Raw genomic sequence first — 24,641 nt, forward strand, 5'->3', positions numbered from 1 at the left:
CAGATCCAGTTTGGCAGATGCAGTAGGAACTAATGCCAGTTAGCTACAGTGCTAACATTAGCAAACCAACCAACTTTTTTCTCTGTCTTTTAAGACTTGTAGCTTTAAATCTTGGCTTCATTCACTTTCTCTGCTCTTTATCTTCATACTGAAAGCAGTAAAATGTACATTAAGGACTCAAGGACACAGTATAGCAGCATAAAGAATACAAAAGAAACTTAACTTGGAAGTAAGAGGGAACATCGCATCTTAAAAACCCAATTAATCTTCTGACTCAACAACAATATCCATCAATTTTCTAAGCTGCATAGTCCTTGTGAAAGCTGTGGGGGTACCAGAGCCTACCTATGGGTGGGGTACACCCTGGACATGTCATCAGTCCATCACAGGGCTGACTATACAAGACAAACACATTCACACCTATGGGTGATTTAGATGAACAATTATTCCATGCAATAGTTGTGCATATCTTTAAACAGTGGGAGGAAGCTTAAGAAACCCACGCAAAAATACATCAGTGATACGTCTCTTGCTTCAGTGCCCCTCATAAAATGCGTTCTTGCCATATATTCTTACATAAATTCTGTGGCGTGAATAAAATCTGTGTAAATGTCTCCACTTTACACATTAAAAGTGAATAACCACATTGCATGTTGAAAAAACAAGCCATGAAAAGCGTATTATTCTTGGCTTCAGTGCACCAAATGCACTGCACAGCTTTCCAAAGGAGAAAAATATTGCAAACCAGTGGAGGGCCTTTACTTTAGGACCCTCACCTTGACCTGTTACCCGAGTCTCTTCAGGTATATAAAGGACATTTTACACACAAAACCTGGTGCATACAAAACCAGGGGCTGCATGACACTGGACCTGAATTCAGATAATCCTGAAGACAGGATCCATCCCAGTGATCCAGAACCCTTCTCAAGCATTGAAATAGTGAACAATTAATATTCTAGTTTTTATATCAAGGTTAGCTGTCTGTGTGAACATGTGTGTACATATTATAGTGATGTATAATAATGACTTAGGAGCAATAGCAGTTGTGTTGAAGAGTAGTCAGTCATAGTGTTAGCAGATAAAAAGCAGGTTGCTACTTTGTGTCTCAGTAAAAAATCTGAGCCAAATGTACCCTTTTTTTAGTCAACATCACCACAAAACTTTTTAATAGGCATATAAGATTGGCACAGATATAAGTATACATGATACAGGTAACATAAATGTTACGATATTTCTTATTTTGTGACATTTATTCAACCTGAAATGTTTTTTATGTCACAGCAGCAAAATGTTACCTTGAGGAAAATGGGGAAACCAAGATTTTCAACATCAGTAATGTTCATTTTATGTTTCCCTGCCATAATGTCTATGATATGAAATAATGCCTCATACATTCAATGGGCTATTGCAAGTGAAAGCTTTTGTTTCTTTTTGTTAAACTGGAAGTCAGTACAAAAGTGAATTCTAGAAATGTAAATAGTTTTTCTGTATTTGTTAATGGTGCTGGTGAAATGGAAACTAAATGTATTTTATATGTGTTGCTAAGTTTCCATTTTGTTCACGTTTTCCACCCTTTGTTATGTGTGCAAATTCAGATTAGTAATAAATCAATAAATAATAACATAATAAATTATAGGATCATTGTTGGGTCGAGGTCTTCATACACTGGGGACATTTTTATTGCATTAGTAATTTAACCATTATATTTTTCAAACCACTGTAAATCTCATAAGCATGTTCTTGCAGTGTATGAATACTACTATTTTTTAAGAACAAGGTAAATTTTCCCTACCTTAAATAAATCACTGAGCTGCACTTAATGTCATACATGCATATGCACTTTATTTTTGCTCGATTGCAAGATAATATCTTTTTCAATCTTGAATGTTCTTTATGTGTTTTTAATTATGTATGTGTTCTTATGTGTCTTTTACTGCTTTTATCTTACTGCTTACCTTATTGCACTGGGACCTGAGCACACATTTCGTTCTTTCATTTGCAACATGGAATGAATGACATAAAAAATGAACCTTGAAAATTTTCATAACTTCAGCTGCACAAAATAGTCACCCACCGATCATTTGTGTGAAACAGGCATCATATGACAACAACAATGGACGTGGACCAGTTGATTTCAAGCCACAACAAACCCAAAACCATAAAGATAATGAAGTGAAGAACTGAGAAAATAGACAATAGAGAGGAGTGAACAGACAAGAGTTTACATATGTTGAATCTAGGGATGCTTAATCTCTGTTTACATCCGGCCACAGACGTCATTGAGCAGCACATATTAAAGATTTATTGATGGTGTGCGTTTTAGCCAAAAATAAAGCCCTTAAAAGTGAGTTACTGTGTAGACAACATGTTTTATCATGGATCGTGTTGCGGGTCTAATGTATGTGGTTATGGGGGGTGCGGGTTTGGAAAAGTGGACCCAAGCAGGACTCTGTCACGAGTGACATCGTCATGCGTGCGTGTGGGTGTGTTAGCGACATGACTACGTTGTACATCACAACAGTACAAATCAAATCACTTGGCACATACTCCCCCCTCCCCACTCATGGACCCCTGGGGGGGCAGCAGGTAGTCAGTGATAAGATGAGAGGAGCTCACGTTTACTTTCACACAGCTTTATAACCATGTCCTCCACAGGTCCGTCGTGTTACTTTTCGAATTACGTTCAACATGCATGTAGTCGCAAAAATTTAAAGGGGAAGGATCGGTCTTATGGATCGATTGCTTCTACCAATTCACGATCAAGCTAAAATGTTGATATCAGGGCCGATATCTGATCCTAATATCAGATTGGCGCAACCTTATTTGAATCCATCACTATTTCTTTCTATATTCAGATTCTTTATTGGGTGTTGTAACTAGTGGAAATAGTTTTGATAAAAACCATACATGGGTGAGTATGTAACACTAGTTTATTCAGTGTGTAAAGGCTTCACTATTTATTTTTTATGATATTTTAAGTGTAATCCAGTTAATCTCCATCTTTGCTTAATGCATCGATAATCTAACTTCAAAATTATCCTAATGATTAACATCATCCCATTTATTGCATTACTCCAGATCTGCTACTGATATACATAAAAACAGCAAACTGTCTTCATGCTGCATGTTGTTGATGGAAACAAACTGCTCCTTTTCATGACTGAGACTGAATGTGTTCAACTTTACATCTAAAGGACAGAAGAAACCTGATGAAAGCCAAGGATTCTGACAGTCAGATAAGCAGATGCAGATTTCTATCTATTGTAACATTACGTTCAGAGAAAATACATGACACTTTTCAAAGATCTGCTCTATTCAAGCAGCGATACAATAAATACAAAAAGTCTTTTCTTTGGTCAGATGCACGCAGCACATCCCACTCTTTGCATCTCAAACAAAAACAGATGCCTTCAACGACAGTATATTAACTGTCACAGTCAGAATTAGATTCGATGAAACAGAAACTCAACCCCTGGGTCATGTTTAGATAAAAAAACATCTTTCATGAGGGGGAGGTGAGAAAAAGATGGACATAGTGGTGATTTTCATTTTGCTTACTTTCATCCCATTCACTGCTGTGATAACTAAGAGTCCGTAGAGTTCTTTGATGCTCTTGAAAGGCAATGGAAGAGATGAAAAAAGTTAATTCATATTTGCAGATAGCAAAGTGAAATAGTCAGGGTTGGATTCAGGAGATCACCAGCCACTGGAGATAAGGGAAACTCAATAATGACAGTATTATCCTCTAAGCTGATTACTAGACCCTAAGAGATGGCCAGACCTAATCTGACAAAAAGATTGCGTGTGTTTACTTGGATGATGAGAAAGTTATAGGTGTGATATTCACATCTCTATCGGCTGCAGCAGTGAAGTAACTTTCTTCTTTTCTTAGTACTTAGAACATTTGATTAACTTGAGGTGAGGATTTGTCTGTTTCATTTCCTTCTCCTCTTTTTTCCTTCTTTACAGCTCTGCTTTGATAGCAACATCTGTGGCATGGGCTTCACACAAAGAAAATCAGCTGTTTGATCAATGAAAACCACACAGTTTGAAAGCCCTACTCGCACTAGTTTGTGCTCCCATTTGGAACTAATAAGATGAAGTCTGTCATCCTGTGGAGCTCTGAGGGGGAGTCCAGCTCAGCATGACTCAGGTTCAGTAACCAACCCATTCCTCACTCCATACTTCAGTGGGGGCGAAGAAAAACTGGATGTCCACCGCTATAAACCACCGGCGCTGGAATCAATATCAAAGTTTAATGTTATAGTGTTTACAAGCTATTACCTCACTATTTTCTATTGTATTTGTTTCAGTATGTAACACCAGTTTGTTTTAGAAGTAAAACTAAGTCACTGAGCAACACCTTAATCTACAGAAGTTTTGCTAGTTTAATTCATTACTTTTACTTTATAAAGCTTCAGGGAGTTAACAGTATAAATAATGTTCTTCTTGGTACTTCTTCTCGGTTCAACTTCGACTGGTTTAGCTCTTTTGAAAAGGTTTCATCTCTCATCCAAGAGGCTTCTTCAGTTCTAATAACTGGTGTGGGAAACTGGACTTATAAACCTGCAGGGGGAGTGGTCTGTGTAGGTGTTATTCCCAATTTACATGTTAGGGTCGTAAGGAGGGGGGCGTAAAGGCTGGTTTATGCTTACTGCGTCAGCGAGCTCCGGACAGCTTCACCTGGTCAATTGACGTCATTTTCACAGCCCCGCCCCTTCGCGCAGCTCATCTGAAGCGGAAACTTTCCACGTCGCACACCTCAGAAAATTTGTAAGAGACGCGCGGACAACATGGCCGGTATTCAGGTATTCCTGGTGGTAGAAGTACAGAAGTACAGGCACTTGTATGATTCGTCACACTGGGACCACCACGACAGCCGTGTGGTGAACAATTCATGGAGGGAAATTGCAGCTACAGTTGGCAAAGAGGAGGAATGAGCAAAAAAAACCTGAAAAAGCATTCAGGATGGATATGTAAAGGCAAAAAAGACCGCCAAAGGGAGATGTGGAGACCCAGGGGGGCCCAAATGTCCCACAGATTCTGAGAGAGTTCAGCTGGCTCTGGAATTTTATTAAACACAGGGAAACAGACACAAATTTCCCTCCGGAGGAAATAAGTTTATTGATAACTATGTGAAAACAGAAAACAAACTGATCAATTTTCTTCTTCTCTAGTTTTTTTACTGTGATAGATGTGCGTTTGAGGCACACTGCCCCCTGCAGTTTGGGAATAGACACCACGTGGAGCCGCCCAGAGTATAAAAGCACCACGTGTACTCTTGTGCCGACTCCCCACATCTATTTTCCACATGTCACGTTCATGCGGCAAGCATAAGCCAGCCTTATGGTTGTTAGTGGGTATTGTGTGTGAGTTTCAGGGTTGTTGACCTGATGGATGGGTTACTGTCCAAATCCTTGGGGGGGGGGGGGGGGGGTTTGGTTTCAGGTGAGTCCAGGTGTGGAAGGTTGTTGTTTGAAAACTGTTATTTAAAATTGTGTTATAGGTTTTTGATAAGTACTGTCTCAGACCACCACCTCTGTTCAGGGAAGGATTTTCCATTTTCACAAAAATGTCTTCTTTGACTACTTTCTCAAACCATTTGTCTTCTCTGGCCAATATTCAGACATTACTGTCCTCAAAAGAGTGTCCTTTTTCTTTCCAGTGCAGATGGACTACAGAGTCTGGTCCTGAGGTGGAGGTTCAAGTGCAAGTTGTTGTTTAGTCATTAAATATTAATTAATAAAGTATGTCTGACTTGTGTTTCCCGTTGTTGTTTACCTCTTTATTTTAATCGTTACTTCCTTCATCCTCTGGACTTTACAACGGAACATGATAACATCTTTCAATTTAATATGGTTATTGTTTTATTAACTGTGTACACGTGTTTTTATTACATATGTACAGATCTGAAAGTCATGAAGGTCAGTGATGGGAGGAGGGGGTGTTTGGTTTCAGGTGAGTCCAGGTGTGGGAGGTTGTTGTTTGAAAACTGTTATTTAAAATTGTGTTACAGGTTTTTGTTAAGTACTGTCTCAGACCACCACCTCTGTTCAGGGAAGGATTGTCCATTTTCACAAAAGTGTCTTCTTTGACTACACTCTCAAACCATTTGTCATCTCTGGCCAATATTCGGACATTACTGTCCTCGAAAGAGTGTCCTTTTTCTTCCCAGTGCAGATGGATTACAGAGTCTGGTCTTCAGGTGGAGGTTCTCCTGTGCTGAGCCATGCGTTTATGAAGGGTTGTTTGGTTTCTCCTACGTATAAGTCTGTATATTCCTCACTACACTGAACGACATAGACCACGTTGCTTTGTTTCTCCTTAGGTAGTTTGTCCTTGGGATGTACCAGAGCCTGTCTCAGGGCGTTGGTGGGTTTGAACTACCTAGAAGAATGATGACCTGGGCAAACGAGAACCTACACAGACATGTATAGATAATGATGATGCTAGGAGCTTCCTGCACTGTTTTGTTTTGAGATGATGTAATGTATTCGTGTAAAAAATATGTGATTTATGTAACTTAAATGTATAGTAGAGGACACCCTTTAAATCAAATCTCAAATATTATCATGCAATATTTGAAGAAATTTTTTTTTGTGTTTCAAATGTTTGTTTTTTTTTTGTTTATTGTTAACAAGAAAAAATAACAAACTAAATTCTTGACAGTTTCAATATGTCATGCCCTGGATTCATTATTTTGCTGAAAAATCCATTTTTGACCTTGATAGAACAGAGCACATGCAGAAGGGAACCTGTGGGTTTAGAGAATGGAACAACACTTGGTAGAGTTCAATGACTTAAGCCTCTTATGTTTTTTGATGCAATATATCACAAATGCATGGGGTGTCCAAAAACGTATTGTCTAACACTACACATTAAGAGCAAAAAAAAAAGAGTCTTCATTTAGGAACAAGTTAAAGCTAATAAATACATTTTGCTTTAAGATGATGAAACACTAAGGATATGTTTAAGTCTTGTGATGGTATGACAATAACCATGAATCAGAGCAGAAAAGTTCTTTTTTAAATTTATGTTCATGCTACAATTATATTTTGCGAAACATTTAGAGTACTTCAAATACACAGAACAGGACCAGTAAGATTATATATATTTTTGTCAGTTGCATTGAAGTACACGCTGATAAAAGAGACGACCAAACACAAAACAAATTTCTCACATAGCATACATTACAAAGTCAATGAAAAGACACTAAGACTTGTGCAACAAATCCAAAGAAGTGAAAAATTTGACACTGCTTTACAAAAATCAATCAGAATTGTGCTTCTCCAATAACATAACTTAAAAATATTGACTTTAGATGTTATGGATGTTATAGACGTTACAATTATTACAGGGAAAAGAGAACAGAATAACTGTCTTTACCATATAATGTATATAATTAGTGGACGGAGGAAATGGGACACCACCAATTTGTTTCTCAAGCTGAGAATTTGCGATACAGCCATCATCATGTTGAAATTTTGAAGCCAGAAGTAACCATATTTGGGAAAAAGGGGAGGAGCAACAGAAGCAGAAGGGGTCAAAGTTGAGCTAATGCTATGTGCTAGCTTGCAGATTCAGTAAAAAAGTAAAATTCATCAAGTGCCACATAACAGTTATTTTACAGTCCTGTTAGGGGAACCTATTGACCACAACTACAATGGTGTACCCTGTCAGGAAAAAAATGTTTCATTGAATAAAATGAAACTAAAAGTGTTGGCAGGTGAGCGAGCCGTCATATACAACACAACACAACAGACATCTAAGCTGATCTGAGATCAGATTAACACAGGATAAATCTAAAGATGGATCAGATCCTGGAAAAAAAATTGAGCAAGTATATTTCAATGTGAGTCTATGGGAGCCACCTTCAGCAGTTTTACAACCTTCAGGTGGCTTCATTTTGGTCTTTTTTCTATCTTTCTTGCTCTTCCATCAACACCCATAATGGCTCCCTATGAATTTGCGTATCTTTAAGCGATATGTGGATCATCATCACCTCAACGACCTACATTACTCACTATGTTAAACAGTTAACCTAACATAACAGTAAATAAACCATGGTATTTAAGACTGTATTCATTATTAAATAGTATCATAATGTCATTGCTTTTCTTGAGAGGCCATTGTGCTTGGATGACTTGAATACATTCTTTTTTATTTATGGTGTGGTGGAAAAATTTACTTTTTATATTTTATACTCTTTTAATATGTTATACTGTTAAGTACATGCTGAGTCATTGTTATGTGTGATGTTTACCACTCTGTAGCAATCCCGACTTGGGGACGAAGTTCTTACCTTGAGTTAAAACCCAAACACCTAAATGTCTGAATGTGTAGATAGAGGATGGCGCCTGTACTTCAGATAGGATCCAAGCAAGGTTAGAGTGAAGAGGTCATCATGACCTCTTCACGGAGCGGAGAAGGAGTAGTAGGGAGTGGTACGATTTACGTAAGGAATGACATCATAGGTTGAGGGGGGTGGATTTGGTTCTATATAATCTTTAGTTTCTCTTGTTTAATCAGACTTCACTTACAGAGCTTGTCTGTGATTGATTTCTCAATAAATGCATTTATTATTTTAACTCTAACTTTCTCCCTCTTTCTTGTGTGGGTCATCAGTTGAACGGTAAATTTCCACGACAATGGTTCGTTTGTGTATCTTGTATATGCATAGATTTTGTATGACTGCTACCTTGGCCTGGTCTCCTTTGCAAAAGAGATTTCTGATCTCAATGAAACTTCCCAAGTAAATACAAAAAATACAGAACAAGAAGATTTCAGCCAGTTTCCATGACGTTTACTACAATAAGCTGCTAACAAAGCTGGAGTTCAATAATTTAATGCCTGATACAAGATAAAAAAGGTAGAGAAAAGTGAGTAAACCTGTTGAAGGATGTAATAATTCTTGAAAATATACATCTGTTGGTTGTATATTACTGGATATGCTTGTATATTACTATGATCTGAACTAGTTCTACTCCAAAGTACTGTAGTGTTATCGCAGACTGGTGTAAGGGTGAATGTTTACGTCTTACAAAGTGCAAAATATAAAAAAAAAAAGTCAAAATAAGATCCCAGCAACACAATAAGCAAAGTTAAAATATCACACACAATGCTTATGATAAACCATAGGATATATACAGTCATTGCTAGGGATCTGACGCACCTTCAAGTGTCTTTGTTTTGTGTCTGTACAATTTTCATCTATGTTGAAAATCAATTTACCAGTTAAATAAAGTATATTTGCTCTTTGCTTATGTGTGAATGTACTTTCTGAGAGACTGGATTGTTCTTTTCTTGTTTTCCTGAAGTTAAAGTGAACTTAATAGGTGATATTCTCCATTCAGGTCTCATAGAACATCATTAGAAATGTATTAATCCAATTTTTCCTTTTTTATTAAGACCAATATTTCACTCACCTGTTGTCATTAAGTTATTATGTCCCTTTTACTTCTACCAATGGAATTAGAGCAGTGGAAATGGGAAACTTTTCATATCATCCATTTATGGCGTATCATTATATCAGTACATTATACATTATTTGGGAGCTCCATTATATAGCCTTAGAAGAGGTCCTAAATGGTTTAATTAAAAATGGGAGCTCATTTATCTCAAATATGCTATTATTTAAATATAAGGAGGACATAAGATTTACAAGCCCCACTCCGGCGCACTGTGGAATACAATAAAAAGTGTAATCACTGGCTACAGGTAAAATGGCTGCAGGATGTCTTCAAAATCAGGAGGTTCCTCAGAGATGGATGACTGTGCAGAAGGAAGCTCATCAGGGGAGCGAGTGGAGGCTGGTGGCAATATTAACAACTCTGCTACATACAGTGGAGTCTTCCCACTCTGTACCTCCACTCATTTGCATGTTTGCAAGGTTTCTGGCTGCACGGTCAAGTGCCAAGACAGATACCACTTTCCCCTAAAAATAACATCCAGTTCATCTTAATTATGTAAGAAGATGCACTCAGTGTCCCAAAATGAGGTGGAATGAAACGTCACAGGGTCTGATGTAACCAGTATTTCACCGTTTTTGTTTTAATAGAAAATGTCCCTTACACCCCCTATGCCGCCCTCTACCTATGCAGCTGTATTATTTTAAACGGAATTAGCATAATGCTGTGACTTCAGTCTCTGCGTACAGCTGGCACAGTTTTCTTCTGTGAAGCTCCGGTAAAACTGACACTAGAGCTGGGAGGTATGGCAAAAAAATATTACCATACTCTTTTTCACATATTAACTCTATAAGTGTTATCACAATTACAGTCATAGCCCAAAGTTTTGGCAGTGACACAAATGTTGTTTTCACAAGATTTGCCGCTTGATTTTTTTTTTTTTTCATCTGTTTCCGAGGTACATTGAATACCAATTATGAGTATTTTATACCTTTCAGATACTTTTAATGATGAATATATCACATTTACACAGTCAATTTGTATCACTGCCAAAACTTTAGGCCACGACTGTGTTATTTGATAATGCTACCAGTCTAATGGGTATGGTGATTTCCAAACGCTAAAGGGAGAAGATTCACTGGGTGAACTGTAGAATATTAAAGCTGAAGAAGCTTCGTAGGGAAAACACCAGAATAACCCTCTTACAATGTGCTTCACTTTGTCCAAATCAGTGGACTAAATGCAAAACCAAGGTTATAATAGTTTTGGATTTTTCATTATAGTTTAGTTTTATTTAGTTTTGACTCTTTTTTTCTCTAATTCAGTTAGTTTTAATTAGTTTTTACTGCAGGTTTGCTAGTTTTTATTAGTTTTCATTTTTTTTTCTAAATGCTTAGTTTTAGTTTAGTTTTAGAATCAATTTTAGTTTTGCCATATATTTTATCTTCTTGGCCGTCGTATTCAAATAAATTCCATACAGGACTCTGCTGCTTTCTCACAACTTTTGTCTTCATGTTTCCAGGTAGAGTGGGGACCAGAAGACGACTACATGACAAGTGACAAGAAGTGACAGACGGTGAAGTGCTGTATGGTGCCGCTAGCTAAAATTGCTAGAGCAAAATAAATCGCTTTCATATCAATCCGACGTTGACAAAGACGAAAATGAAGGGAATTTTATCCATAATTTTTATACGTTTTAGTTAGTTTTGTAAGCACACAACACAGTTTCAGTTAGTTATCGTTTTTTTCTTTTAATTATACTTTTTATTTATTTCAGTTAACAATAATGTTTTTTCAATTCTAGTTTTCGTCATTTCGTTAGTTTTCATTAACGATAATGACCTTGTGCAAAACTGATGTTGCTTCATGCAGCACAATCACATTCGGATCGTGTCTGACAGAATCTGATCAGTGATAGGTAAATACAGCTGTCAATCATGTCTTTAACTGTCCTATCTGACTGAAGACACACTGAAAAAAAGGGTGTCTAAAAACAAGATAAAAACACAAAATCTGAGGAAAAAGGTACTCAAAACAAGTCCATGCAGCAAGATAATTTCACTTGACAAAATTTCTTGAATGAAGATTGTTAAATCTAGAATGTATGAACACTTAAAATAAGAAATTAACTCTTAAAACAAGATAAATTATCTAACACTTCTAAATCTAAGTTTTCTTTTTATCTTGGTAAGAACCAAATAATTTGCAGTGCACCTGCGATTAGACAAAGGCTGGGTATGTCGAGGTGGTGGCGGACAGAAGGATGTTGGCTAAGCTGACATCCATCATGGATAACCCCTCCCATCCCCTACACCACACTGTAGAGGCCCTGAGCAGCTCCTTCAGCACCAGACTCTTACATCTGTTCAAGAAGGAGCGATTCCACAGGTCATTCCTCCACACAGTAACAGTTCACAGTAACCCCCCCCCCCCCCCCCATATTACACCATGTACATGCGCAATCACAATGTAAATATGTAAATACTATTTAAGTTTACATTTAATTCAAATTCTCTATTAATATAAATATTTATATGAATACCAAATTTGTCATTTTCCTTTATATTTCATTTCTCACTTGTTTTTTTTTCTACCCATCTTTTTCTTTGCACTTGTTTGTTGTATGTTGCTGCTGTCAACTGTGAAATTTCCCCATGGTGGGATCAATAAAGTCTTATCTTATCTTATCTTATCTTATCTTATCTTACATCCTCTGAAGTCTGAAAATACACTAAGTAACTTTAAAAGTGCACAATGAAGTTCATGAATGTTTACTTTTAATTCATGGACTATATTTCCAATTATAGTTATTGTTCTTATTGCACACATTCTGGGAGGCATACACACAAGATTCTGAATGGTGGAGTAACAGACACTAAAGTGATGTGCAACGTCCGTCTGGGTCATTCCTGCATGCAGTATCCCGACTGCCTCATCACGCTTGGCTGCACTCAAGCGTGGCAATGGTGCTACAGACATTTTCCCCAGTTTTACTTCAGGGTTTTTATAGGGAAGGTCACATGTGTACGAAGCCTACACAAACTAGCCGGTCCTAGTGTTTCACTCCCCTGCCCAGTTTTGTACACTTGTGAGTACATCTTTCATAAATTGGTCTGTGGTTGAGAAAAAGCACAATCAGTCAGGCAGAACAACAGTATATTGTGTGTCTGAGAAGCTGTTTGGAGTGTCTGAGTACATCTCATGACAATTCTAGCAAATATTTAAATGTGCGTATTTAACCCATAAAGACCCAAACATCCATCATCAACCAAAAGCATCTACTGAAGTAAACTGTTTAATACCTGTTTATCCACGAATCCTATCGATACATGTAAATAATTGGTGTGAAATACAGTTTGTCATCTTTTCATGCTCATCAGATATGACCTGTTTGAACGTTCAGAGGCTCCGTAGTGAACGTGGAAGCACCATCATCTTCTACAACATTGGTTCAAGAGGTAATTATAGAGTATAGTAAAATATATAGAGGAAAGGGCTGGGGGGGGGGGGTCCAGTTGTTTTTCAGAGTGGGACTTTGCCACATATAATATACAATATTATATGTATTTATATTATATATGTGTTTTTGGTTTTTGTTTGTTTGTTAGTTTTTATTAATATCTGAGAGTGCTGATACTGGTATGAGAGTTTGTAAATGGGTATTATTATATTACTGTATATAGGAATGAGGATGTGTTATATTATTATTATTATTATTATTATTATTAATAATAATACTGTTTTCTTTTTTTAACTGTTATTCATATAAAATAATAATTGCTATACAGAGATCATAAGGAATAGAGATTGGAGGTAGGAGTATATAAGTTTTTACTTCTTCCAACTCCTTTTCGAACATGTTTAATTTAATTTATTTTATTTTATTTCTATTATCTTTTGTTTACTTATCAACCTTCTATGTATCATTACTGTTATTTAGCTGGTTGATTTTGTTTTGATTTCATTGTCTACATGTTTGAAATCAACCAATCAATCAATAAAACTCACGGAGTTTAATCAATAACAGTGGATGGAGATGCTTGGTTTATGTTAAGTTAATGATATATTTTACTGAAAAAGCCATTTTTTCTTCAGTTTTCTCTGTTTTCGATATAATATCCCTCAAACTTTAATCTGAGCTTTGATGAACATCTGCTTGATCAGTAAATTAAATATAGGACAATACCTGATTCATACTTAAAAATGCAACATACCGAAGATAATATTATAATAAATTAAGAAAAGTTAAATATAGAGAAAATTTGATTTGGGAACTGACACAAAAGTCGCACTGGATCTTTATGGGTTACAGTTGCTCAGTGTACAAAGAGCAGATAGAGAAATCTCATGTCTACTCAGAACACTTGAATCACAGTGTAGTGAAAGGTAATAGAAAGCAGCAGCCACACCCATTCCAGCTGATCCCTATGGGTGCTTAATCCTAGAGAAGGTCACAGGTCTGCTGGAGCCTATCCCAGCTACACCCCAGATGCATCAACAGTTCATCGCTGACATATACAGATGAACAACCATTCAGTCACTGAATAGACTGACCAGTTAATCTATTAATGTGCACATTTGATGACGGTGGAAGTTGAATTACCCAGAGAGAACATGTACATCCACACTCCACACAGAAAGGCCCACTGGAATCGAACCCAGGACCTTTGTGGGCAACAGGGCAACATATTTTAACACTAAGACAAAGTAGAATTGCTGCAATGGGGTCAAAATTCACATCCAACCAAAGCGTCCTCATGCAATGAAGAGCTCGTCTTATTTGCTACATTTGTCTTCTTGAACACAATGAACTAGACTGAAAAAATGATGAAAAGGGTTTTTCAGATTTTATCAGAAGCAGACTCATTAAAAGAATATATTGGAATATTATTGTAGACTATATATTTTTTTTTACTTATTTATTATACTTGAATGGAGCAAGTGTAACCACACATTTTCCTGTGGGATTAATAAAGTATTCTGAATCTGAATATAATGGCATAAAACACAGAACGAACAGATTTTAGGTCATGTCCATGAAATTTAACAAATCGCTAATAAAGCTGAAGCTCAAAAATTAAACGTCTGTGACACAATAAAGAAGATCAAGAAGTGAGTAAAGCTATCGAACGATGCAGTAATTAAAAGAATTGGAGTATTATTATAGACAAGAAGAGATACACCTCTGCAAGTGATACACATAAAACCTTAAACTGGTTTTGAAACCTTAACTTTAGCACCGAGGTCAACACCTGAACGGAGGTGAAACTGCCACTGATGACAGTGTCACCCACAGCACCCAGAGGTGAATTCACATCAAGTTTAGTAAATTGAATTAACTCCTAGTTGTCGGGTGTGTAAAATGCCGTGTCATTCAGAGGTCGTCTGGTGAAGGTAGAAGGTACACAATCTAAAATGTTACTGACAGTTATTTACTTTGGAGTCCCAAACTATCATTTCACACCCAGATTTGCATAATGTGTGATTTTGTGTCCTATACAGAGGAATATGTGGATATAAATCATTTGAATAATGTACGGTTCATGGTCAAGTTATTTATCAAAAGGTGCTCATGTTTATTTCACCTCCTTGAGTTATTGTTTTTTTCCAGAAGAAAAAGTTCAGGCGCTTTTATTTAATATAAAAACTGCCTCACAACCAGTTTTCCTGTCACAACAATAATATGAAGAACAGAAGAATATAAAAAAAAGAATGAAAATCTGAACACCATGAAGGTTAAACCTTTGGAGTTGAACTGAAGGAATTCTGATTCTGTATATGATGTACACTAGAGCTGGAGCTAATGATTTCTTTTTTAACTGATAAATCTATCAATTATTTTAGTCTTAGTTTAGTTTATTTTGAATATGCAACAAAACACAATAATCCTACTTAGTCCTTATAAATGAAACAGATTATAAGACAACAAAACAAACAAAAACCTACATGAAAACAAAGTATGAGTTCATTTGCATAGTCGAAAAGGAGTGGGAGGAAGTACACCTTTATAGTAGTATACGCTTCTCCACCCAACAGTCTATCGTTTAGCTTCCTATCAACATATTATATGAAAAATCAAATCCCTTGGATCAGTTAACCTTACGTATCATCTTCACATACACATACACAAACACATACACACAAACATACATGCACACCTATACTGACATACCAGAAAAGAAAAATACATACATACATACATACATGCATACATACATACATCCTTGAAGGCAACACAAATGAATACACAATAAAGTAAACAATAAGACAAAGTGATAGTAGTACTTCCTTTGATTCAATTAAAGGATTATTTGAATAGGCTAAAAATAGTAAAAATGTGAAAAAGATATGTTCAAAAATGACAAACATCTTGTCCTTTATTTAGGAACCAGCTGAAACAACCACAAAAAGTATGAAAATAAAAGGATATATAAAAATATCTATATAGAGACAACAACAATAACAACAGTGTAAAAGCATAATATATAAATAAACCTATAGATATATACAACGACAAACAATCAAAGAACTACAGTCTTCAACGTATTTGTTAACAACTTACTAACAACTCAAGATGTAACTATTATACAACTTAAAAAAATAAAGCCAAATATGTTAAGTTATGTTAATATGTTATGTTACATAATGTTTGTGTTAAAGGAATAACTGATGGTTACAATGAATAAAAGTCATGTGCATCTCAGTAAGTACCAGGCTAAAACACAAGAGCAGAACCCATATTTAGAAGGAGCAAAATTAAGGAAATAAACCTATGATTCAAGAAAATCCTCATCAAATAGTTTTTAATCGATCAGAGTTGATTAATCGATTAATCGTTACAGCTCTAATGTACACCATGTACAGTATATGAGCCAGTAGGGTTTTACACTTAGATGTGGTGTGTTTTTCATGTGTTCTGCTACTGTATCATGCTACAAGGCTGGACAGAGGCTATGATCCGGACAGTGAGGAAGATGAATAGTGTCAAGTGCCAAATATTTCAAGGAGATAAAATCTGCTGCCCTCTAGAAAAAACACACAACACAAGTCAAAGAAAAACTCCTTCTGTGATCTCAGCAGCAAAGCCAAACACAGATGAATGAACCGAGGAGAAGATCCTCATCCTGGACTTTTATATGTGTACAAACTGTAGATCTGAGGAGGAAGAGAAGTGTGGAACCTTTGAATCTTTAGACAAAAATAAGACTGAGACGTTCTCACATTTTAGAAAATTAATCAAGAGGGTCACAGCTGCTGCCCAAGTCAAAATGGAAGAATAAGGACCGTTATATAACTGAGGGTTTTTCCATTTCCATTTTTAATACAATGTCAGAAATTAGCTCATCATTTCTACCTTTTGCTTGTTATTCCATCGTAAGAAAATTAAAATGGGAAAAAAAAATCAAGTTTAATTTAATAGGTTTTCATTTTCAGCCTTCAAAGCAAAAAACTAGAAAATTGGCCAGAGCCTGTAGACGTCTGATATCCATGGTATATCCACAGAGAAGCCAGGCAGATGTACAGAATTATAGATTACAGAATTACTGAAGACAGCAATTATTCTAAAGCATAACAGAGACCAAGAGGCTCTGGTGCTCTGATGAACCATTTGGGTGTGCTTCGATTTCTACAACGGAAACAATCACAGCAGAACGCACACAGAGAGTAAAAATACCTTTAACTGTTCTGTAACTGCAACCATGTGTATGTAGGGCTGGGCAATATGGGAAAAAAAAAACAAAACATATCACGATTATTTTTTTCATATCAGACGATGCTGATATGTATCACTATTTATAATTTAAATATGATTTCTTTTCTGTCAGAGTTTGAACATGATAGATGTGCTGAAGAACATTATACAACTGTTTCAGATAAATAAAACAGGGACATATATTTAAAACTAAACTAAAAGTCAGACCAGCAGGCAAAAACTTTCAAGTTTTAAAAGAGATCATTGAAATATTATTTTAATTCAGATATTGAAGTATAGCCCTGCGATGAACTGGTGACTCGTCCAGGGTGTACCCTGCCTTCGCCCCTATGTAGCTGGGATAGGCTCCAAGTGACCCCTGTGACCCTAGTGAGGATAAAGCGGGTTCAGAAAATGAATGAATGAATGAACGAATATTGAAGTATTAGGATGAAATGTTTTATTAGTTAGTAGTTAATGTTTTAACATAGAATTCATTTGTTTAATTTGTTTTATTTCAATAACATTAGTGATGAGTTCTTTGTGACCAGATTTATGTTTTACCCTGTTCTAGTTTAAATAGTTGGTCAGTATGTTAAGCTTGTTAAGGTAGGAAACATCTGTATGCATAGGAGTTAATTATCTTCTGTTCTTCCTTTAGATACACGTCTAAACACACACACATTCACACACATAGTATTGTCAAACATAAATGATAAGAAGTAAACTTATTCTTGGCGTAAGTTTATTTAGAGTTGAGGCCCAACCTCTGCTTGATCTAGTTAGATAACGCTAAGTTAAAGAGCAACCCATTTGTATGGGAGAGCCCGCCCGTAGGGAGATAAAAGTACAATCCATCTAATGTTTGGGGCTCATTGTTCTTTGAGTCCTCAGCGCTGAGTATCCATCTTATTTGTGATCTGAATACATTTTTTCAACTTTGAGACCGAGCCGAATCCAGACTCATCCCTGGAGCGTCCAATAAAAGAACACGTTAACAAATAAACAAAACAGACCATCTTATATACATGGGGGTGCGTTCCGTAACTGCTGTAACTAGTGTGAAACTGAAAGTGAAACTTAAACTTAAGGAAAGGCAAGTGTTTGCTTTCTTCTCATGGGCTACATGTATTCGTTTGGTACACCTCCGTATTATACTGAAGGCCCCAAACCTAAACGGATCGCACCCTACTTTTCAGCAACCCGGGCACCCGAGTTCTAGGTAACATTTTCTCCTGAGGGAGCAACTGTTTTTTTGTTTTTGGTTTTTTTTATCACTGTGTATTGTGTCCCATTGTTTTATGCATATTTATGGTACTTGACGAACCTGTTTCTATCTTAGAATTTAATCATGCTTTTAGATGTAAAGCACTTTGGTCTTCTTCATGTTGTTGTAAAGTGCTATATAAATAAACTTTGATGTATTGATTAATTGAGCTGCTGCAGCCCAAACATTATCGTATGTGCTGCAGCTGCTCTAACGTCTGCGCTGTGTGCGTCAACCTAACTTGCTGTGTCTCTAGCATGATTGGTTATGTGCGGCGCTACTTAATGATCATTATTATTGCTATACTATTATATTACTATTATATTTTTATTACGATATGATTGGCTGTTCTTACCTCTGTCAAAACATGGAGAAATTAATTCTATCAAAATTGTATCGAGCATGTTTCATATTTCTATCAAGGAAAAGTTAATATTGCAATATATATCATTATCGTTTTATCGCCCAGCCCTATGTGTATGTTATTGTAAAAGTTAAAACCATCTATTGTAGTAACTCAAACCAAGCTGTTATTGTGTCTAAGGTTCAAACCTTCAACACAACTGGAATCTATAAAACCACAGGTGCAGCTATTTTACTATTCTTTTCATACAAAGGTCTATTTCTCTTTTCCTGCTTTTCATGAGATGTACATTTACCTTTTTCAAGATCTCAAAATGTCACAAGAACATTACACTAGGTCTGATCCTGCAGGGGTTTTACCTGGGAGTTTTTGCAAATAAGTCTTACTTGTTGCTTCTGTCTATTTTATTCATGTGTGAAAAATACAAACTGACTGCTTTTCAGCATAGAAACATTGACAATGCTGCTGTTTTTGATATGCTTCACCTGCCTTGATTTATTTTCTAATATAGGATATAGTTGTCTACATAAGTTAATCAACCAAATACCATTACTCAAGTATTAGCCATACTTTCTACAATTAGTTTTCTGCAATTTCATTTTATAACTTTAATCCAAGTAGTCAAACAATTTTTATTTAATCTAAGAGCCAAATAGGGAGTGAAAAGTCAAAATTAACTACACTGAAACTGTAGTGAAACATTTCATTTGGGTAAAATGATTCTGATATGATGTCAATTTGACTATTAACAGAGATTTTTACTCACAATTTTTGCCATGAGTCGCTTTTGTGAAAAAACGCAGCCTGTGTAACAGCTCACCCTTGTTAAAATGGAAGACGAAATTAAAAGGATAAATAAAGCAACTAATACCTAATACCTTTAGTTAAAACATTAGCTTATTCGTCCAGTTAAAAATGAACAAGACCTTTCTTTTCATCTGAGTTTGCATTAAAATCCCCAGTAAATATTGTTCCTTTATTTAAGTCCCAACGATCAAGAAGAAGTTTTAGCTTTGTCATAGAAGTCCAATTTGGCATATGGTTTTCTATATAAACAAATTAAGGTGAATGCATAACACACTCAAGTTTGGTTTCTTCTGGCCAGACAATTTTTTCTACTTTTTAATGTGCTTAGTAAAATGCCCCCACCCCTTCTTTGAACCCTGTCATTGCTGTAAACATTATAAGCAGACATAGTTATTACAGCCTCCAGAGAAGATTGTTTTAACCACATTTCTGAAAAACCAAGAAAAATGTCTGTCTAATAAGCCTTTTGTTTTGGCTTGTGGATCCCACATAGTTTTTGGCTGATTCAGAGTTTGGAAAGTCTGTTGATCTGGGTCTTTTCTTAATTGGATTTCTAGTTTTGTTTGTTGTTGTCGGTTGTGGACTGGATGGACATAACGAGGTTCAGCACTCACCACTGGAAGTCCCCAGATCCAGACACACCAGGACCGACCAGAATCCCAGCAACCCTAATGAGCAGCTGATTGTAGAAGTGGACGCCCTGCCACACACACCTGTGCACGCTGTTGGAGTTTGACACACTGGGATCTAATCCTGGGACACACTGCACTGATGTGCATCAGCCTGCCTGGAGGCACCGCACAGCGCCTCGGTGACCATGGAACCCATGTTACAGATGAGTCAACCACACCCAGCCTGCCTGAAGTAAACAGCGCCATGTCAGGTGCATCCAACCACCCCTGGGAAAGGCATTTCCAGTCTACCAACACAACGGCAGCAGATAAAAGACCATAACCATAGCTAATGTAGCCCTGTTATTAGATAAGATACACTTTATTGATTCCCCAAGGGGGAAACTCAAGTGTGTACAGCAGCACAAGACAGTATGTGTCAATACAGCAGAAAAAATAAAGAGATAAAAAATATATATTATTATCTATTAATGTAGCTCTTTTCAAACTAAGTTAGCTAATGATGTAGCTCTTTTAGCTAGTAATGTAACTAATAATGTAGTTGTATTATATTTTAGCTAATAATGTAGCCTTGTTCTCTAATAATGTTGCTCTTTTAGCTAATAGCCTTTTTTTTTTTTTTAGCTCTGTTAATTAATGCTGTATATATTTTAGCTTATTATGCAGGTTTCTGTTATGGTAACAGTTGTAATATTTTCAACTAATACCTAAAACTGTATTTCTGTTATTTAATATTTTAATTAGTTTATAATACTGTAGCTCTATTAGCTAATAACGTAGCGTTGTTATCTGTTAATGTAGCAGTTTTAGCTAATACTTTAGCCCTGTTAGTTGATGTTGTATATAACCCTAACACTAACCCTTTTATATTTTAATTATATACTTTTGTTGTCTATTAATGTATAGGCAAGATGAAAACAGTATAATCTAACTCTGTGGTTCTATTATCTAATAAGTGAACTTGTTTATTTAATACTGTAGCTCTATTAGCTGAGAATGTAGCTCTTTTAGCTAATACTTTAGCTTTGTTAGCTAATGCTTTATATCTTTAAGTTAATAATGTAGTTTTGTGGTCTATTAATGAATAGGCGACATATGATATTCATTAAAAACAAAATGTTTTAATTAATATCAAATGCTGTAACTCTATTTGCCAATTATGTAGCTCTTTTAGCTAATAGTGTAGCTCTGACATCTATTGATGTAGCACTTTTAGACAATACTTTAGCCCTGTCAGCTTGTCTATTAATGTATACATGACTAGGAAAAATATGCTAATAGTACACCTATAAAGTAGTTCTGTTATTTAACATTGTGATTTATTTACCTTACAGTGTAGCTCACATTTTTTAGAGCTTCTTCTTGTCTGGTGTGACATTCAGCCAGTTGCAGGGGGCATCATGTTTTATTTTTTATTTCTTGAGTTGAGCTAAATTAGGCTAAGTGTGTCATCTTTATGCATAACACAAACATGAAATAAATTTGACCTTCTCATTTCAATTCTGAGAAGAAAAATAATTTCAAACTACACTTTACTCATTAAATGGGACAAACAGTTGCATATATCACATAACGCTACAATGGTGTTAGACAATGCAACGTTTCTTCTCACACAGTCTGTTTTCACTCTACTCCTCTTCCTACTTGTATTTAAATAGGCAGCTCATTATGAGGGTAAATGTGAAAATCGGCTTGTCTCAGGTACTTTAAGAGCTACAGCGGTTCAGCCGAGTTGAGTATTTACACTCCTCATGCTCATTATTCCTGAAATGACCTCTAGTGCAAAATTAAGAGCAAATTCAGCTATACTCTCAAACTCTGTGGGTCCAGTCAAGGATGAGTCCTCTTCACACAACTCAGCTGCTGTTTTCCATAGTATGTTTAATTAATGAAGCGTTATTAACGACGGTAGCAGCGGAGCATTAGGGGACGTAATGATTCTACTGTCAGTAATTACAGCAGCGATAGCTCCGTTTATTATGATTAGTCTGTATAAGGAAGTGGGTTTCAATTTGTCTTATTCTTTGTGGCCTTTATGTGCTACTTAGTTTTTTACACATCATGTATTAGTGTTGTCACTGCTGCTGATTGGACACATCTACGATCATATTTTTGCATTACATATAATGCATATGTAGACTTAAGTCAGGACACACACACTGCAAAACCTCTTAGCTTAACGCACAAAGACCCAAACAGCCACTAGCAACCAAAACCATCTACTGATCTAAAATGTTTAATAACTACTGAACCACTAATCCTGCTAATACATTCATATAATTCAGGTCAAATCCAGTTTGTCATCTTTTCATGGTCATCACATAGGAACCATTTGGACGTTCAGAGGCTCCGTAGTTACCATGGAAACACCATCATCTTCTACAACATGGATTCACCAGCAAAACCTATGGAGTTGGATCAGTGACAGTCATTGTAAACTTGAAAAAGTCACTGTTTCTTTTAGGGGTGTAACGATACAGAAAAATTTCGGTTTGGTACGTTATCAGTACAGGGGTCATCGGTTCGATACATTTTCGGTACAGTGAAGGAGACCTGTGTGTGGGGGGGGGGGGTATACGGGGGTGCACTCCGTAACTACTGAAAAGTGAAACTTAACACACTTTCAACGTCCAACCTGGCTTCTGTGCCTCTGTTATACTCTCTGTTGTCAAGTTCACCCCCCCATTACTGGCGCCCCAGCCTCAGAATAAAGTGTTCTGGGTTTTTTTGCAGCGGCGCTGAGAATTCAGCAGCGGTGCCGTATATAGGGGAAACCCTGCATATGGGGTCTGCCTGGGGCCACCCTGCTCATACTATGTGCATTCCACTTCAAGGTTTGTGTTGAAACTTAAAGCGAGTGTTCGTGTTCTTCACATAGACTACATGTCGTTGGCTTCCTGATAAAACCTGCTATGTGACTTTTGGCAAATTTTACAGGAGAAACAAAAAACTTTTTATATAACAGGAAACTGTGAAATATGACAAAAAAAAATCTGTTCCTTTAATGTTGGTACTTATGATGGAATGTAAACAACTTTCACAGGAGACTGAAATTTGAAGCTATAATAGGGGAGATAGCAGGTTTTTATTCCCAACCAAAAATTTCACTTAGCAGGTTTTATCAGGAAGCCGACGATGTATTCATTTGGTACACCTCCGTATTGTATTGAAGGCCCTGAACTGAAACAATTCAGTACAAATGTGTGCACCCGTTACACCCCTAGATTCTTTAGTTTTATCTGTTTCTGATATAATAACCCTCAACTCTAATCTTAGCTTTTATGAACATTTACATGAGTAAATTAAACATAGGAAAAATACCAGATTTCCAATATGTTAAAGGTATAGGATAGTGTTATAGTGGTAGTATAGCTATAGTTACCTCCGCCAAGGAGGTTATGTTTTTGCCAGGGTTTGTTTGTTTGTCTGTCTGTCTGTCTGTCTGTCTGTTTGTTTGTTTGTCTGTCCGTTAGTGTGCAACATAACTCAAAAAGTTATGGACAGATTTGGATGAAATTTTCAGGGTTTGTTGGAAATGGGATAAGGAAGAAATGATTAAATTTTGGTGGTGATCGGGGGTGGGGGGGCCCACGGGGGGGCCACTGATCATTAGTGTGCAACATAACTCAAAAAGTTATGGACAGATTTGGATGAAATTTTCAGGGTTTGTTGGAAATGGGATAAGGAAGAAATGATTAAATTTTGGTGGTGATCGGGGGTGGGGGGGGCTCACGGTGGGGGGCCACTGATCGTTAGTGTGCAACATAACTCAAAAAGTTATGGACAGATTTGGATGAAATTTTCAGGGTTTGTTGGAAATGGGATGAGGAAGAAATGATACAATTTTGGTGGTGATCGGGGGTGGGGGGGCCCACGGGGGGGTCACTGATCAGCCTTGGCGGAGGTCTGTGCTCTCCGAGTGCTTCTAGTTATACTATGAGAATAATAAGGCCAAAAATACATGTATTACAAATGGAACAGGTTCTCGTTTCTCTATTAGCATGTGGCTAAAACATGAGCCATGCTTGAACCTTAATCTTATGAGTATTGCCATTGACCTGTTGGATGTTAAAAGCTCATTTTTACAGTTTTATTGTTTTCATTTTGAACCTAAAATCAATCCATTTATTCTGTTTATTAGGGCTGTGCAATTAATTGAAATTCAATTACGATTTCGATTATTACACGCAACGATTACAAAAATTATGTAATCGAGAAAAAACGATTATTAATTTTGAGTTGTTTTAATTCACGCGCACGCAAGCTCCCATGAGCTGCTCTGCCCCGCCCCCCTCTAAGCTACTGCTGCCTGCTAGCCGGCAGGTCCACCCTAAGAGGAAAGTTGTACCTAGCGGTCTGGAAAAACGGCAGGAGAATCACAGCAGAAGTGCTTGGTAAACAAAAAAGGCAAGTCAAATTCAATTGTATGGAATCACTTTGGGTTTGATGAAGAAGATGAAGAGCAAAAACA

At 36.6% G+C, this 24,641-nt stretch overlaps 1 protein-coding gene across 1 annotated transcript in view; it reads right to left on the reverse strand.

Moving 5' to 3' along the window:
• LOC115428028 (CMP-N-acetylneuraminate-beta-galactosamide-alpha-2,3-sialyltransferase 1-like) overlaps window positions 1–24,641 on the reverse strand; it is a 141,777-nt gene that overhangs the window by 106,478 nt on the left and 10,658 nt on the right. The window lies entirely within an intron of this gene.

Source organism: Sphaeramia orbicularis, chromosome 11 (genome assembly GCF_902148855.1).
Source record: "Sphaeramia orbicularis chromosome 11, fSphaOr1.1, whole genome shotgun sequence".
In the NCBI taxonomy this organism is placed as follows: Eukaryota; Metazoa; Chordata; class Actinopteri; order Kurtiformes; family Apogonidae; genus Sphaeramia; species Sphaeramia orbicularis.